Below are 2,838 nucleotides of genomic sequence, written 5' to 3' on the forward strand. Positions count from 1 at the left end.
AAAAATTACTCTGAATTAAATTACTTATTTATTGAACAGTTTGTAAGAATTTCATATTTAAAGTACTTTTAGAAGTTTGAATTCTGAATATGAGCGAACTTCTCCTTTAAGAAGGGTTGTCAAAATGATCAATATTTAAATGCCTTAAATATCAATATGAACTGCTCCATTTGACCAAATTCTTTCTCTCATGCCGATGGGATTTCGAATGGTGCCATTCCCCTCCTTGCTGCCTTATCTGACATTAACCAATTCAACATTCGACCCTCAGAATCATAGACAGGTTTCAGATACTACAGGCTAACAATGGAACCAAACGACCCATTCATCGGTTACCGTTTGCATGTTTCCAAGCGATACAAGGCTTTGTCCATATAAGACTCAAACTCACTGCGGATCCAGACATTTGAATTGAGAAAGCTTCCTAGAGAGGTGGCGAAACGTCTTCAAATCTTGGAAACCAAGTCCAGTGGATATTTTTTGAATTTTTACAGAAAAACCACTGGACTTTGTTTCCAAGTTTGAAGACGTTCGCTTTTCAATGATTCCTGGATGTCAAGTGGTTTCAGTTATTAACCTATCAAAACGTTTTAAAGTGTTTACAACTAATAACTCAGAATGCATGAAAATTACACCGGTGAAACGTTTAACAATATAGACATGTTAGACATCATTGGAAAGCTTAGATTCTCCACAATTCAACCACCAAGTTCATTTAATGGGCATAGCGAGCACCAAAGCACAATTAACCCAGATATAGCAGCATGTCAAAATGTAAACAAACAAAGCAGCCACCATAAGCAAGCATGTATTTATTACTGCTGTTGAAAATTTAAAAAGACCTAGTATTTTGGAGACTTAAAAAAAAAAGAAAACTGAGTCATGTTTGAACTGATGCAGCTTGGGTTGTGTTTTACTCACCCAATTTTCATGTAATCGCACATGTAATTTGGGCTTACAGTTCTTGCATTATTTGCTTTTCCATTTGGCTATGCAAAATAGGCGAGAATTCCCCAAAATGAGGTGGATGTTAAGAAGTTAACTTTATTTGGAACCGTAATATTTAGGTATTTTGTGCAGTTTGAGATTTCTGTTTTCTTTGCCCCATATAGCTTCAAAGGTAGGAGTCGGAAAACCATTTATCTCCAGACAAAACCAGAATCTGTTATAGTTCCACCACTGAACCTCTAGTTTAAGTCATTTGTTTTTTCAGTCCCTGTTTGTCATCAGATTAAATGGAATACAGAGAAATTCTCCCCAGTTTTCTTTCTGTCTTTCCACTTTTTCCTGTTTAGTTATTTTGTGCTCATTAGGTTCCATTTTCTATTTGATGGTCCATCGTTGTCAGAGAGACACCAGGCGTGCGTCCTCTAGCTGGGATCCTAGTAACTGGCTCTCAGAATCAAATATTCCTAACTGTCGCCCCCCCCTTTATTTCCTTACTGGGACAACTGGAGTGACACCACCAAACCCAGCCCTTGGTTTTGTGGGTTGTGGTCACTGGTGAGCCGCCTGTCGCCTTGGTTCTGATCATGTGACTCCCAAGTCTATCCAGCCTTCATTCTCTATCGGTCTTTCCTCGCTGAGGTCGTCTCTGTCACTCGTTTTCCATATTTTTTTATTATTATTTATTGCAGTTGGAATATTCCATTCTGCAAAAACCTAACAGGAAGCAGGAGCACAATGAAAGGTAGAGTCAGTTCTGTTAATTTTCATCCTGTGGATTTAATGATTTTTGGTTAGCGTCTGTTTCTTTTTCTTCCCTCTTCTTTTCATTCGTTATTGAACATGGAAAGCCTTTTTTTTTTGTTGCTGATAGCCTTGGCAGCAGGCTGTAGCGTAGTAGGATGGGAGGTCTGCTTAGTGTGACGGTTTATTTGCTGCTGTTGAGCTGACATGTGGGTCAGGGCAGCGAAGAAAGATGGAGGTGAGACCAGCAGGGCAGATAAAGGGAGTCGGAGGCCTGGACGTGTCTTTGATGGCCGCTGTCAAGATAAGCTTGTGTTACGAATGTGACCGTTTAGGCGATGTACATTTTCTTGTGAATTTTCGGATACGTTTCTGAATAGATTTCCATCAGCGATTATCCGTATTTATTATTCTAATCCTCCTTAGGCTACCTGTGACCTTTCTTTCAACACAAACTTCTTATCTGTTCTCTTTGAAGCTCTGATCCACTTGGCCTCTGTTTATTTGTGGCCAGAGAATGACACCTCCATCTCCTGAGTCCTTGAAGTCGGTCATTGAAGATTTTACTTTTTGTGTTTTCAATCAGTATGACAAAAACGCTTTGATCAATCAGGCTCCGATTGAACACTTAACACTCGTTAAACCGCATGTCTGTCATCAACAGGCATGCTTAGAGCAGTCTGTCAAAACCTGATTACACCGCTTGTTTCTGCATTTTAGTCATTTCTCTTTTTACATTAGGTGTTATATAGAACAGGTTTAAAACAAAAGCAAAAAACTAAAACTCCAAAAGCCTATATTTATGAATAAATTCAAAGACGAAAAAGTATTGTAGGATCCCATTTTTGGGACAGATCAGGCACAAACGAGTGATTTTATTCTCTCAATCAGTCTGAGGTGCTTCTGTTTTCTGACAAAACAATACTCCATTATGAAAGAAATAAATTGCATGATTAATAAATCTTTGAATAAATAAAAAATAGGGATGCGCGATATAATCGGCCCCCTATCGGTATCGGCCTTAAAACTAAATATCGGACATCTGCCACCCCACCGATATTTAACCCGATATTTGATCAGCTTCTGAGTTTCTAACGTCTAAAAAAAAAAAATACTACTACTTCTTCCTCAAAAACTTATTTTTTACAG

Source organism: Cyprinodon variegatus, unplaced genomic scaffold, assembly GCF_000732505.1.
Source record: "Cyprinodon variegatus isolate N-32 unplaced genomic scaffold, C_variegatus-1.0 Scaffold120, whole genome shotgun sequence".
NCBI classification, from domain to species: Eukaryota; Metazoa; Chordata; class Actinopteri; order Cyprinodontiformes; family Cyprinodontidae; genus Cyprinodon; species Cyprinodon variegatus.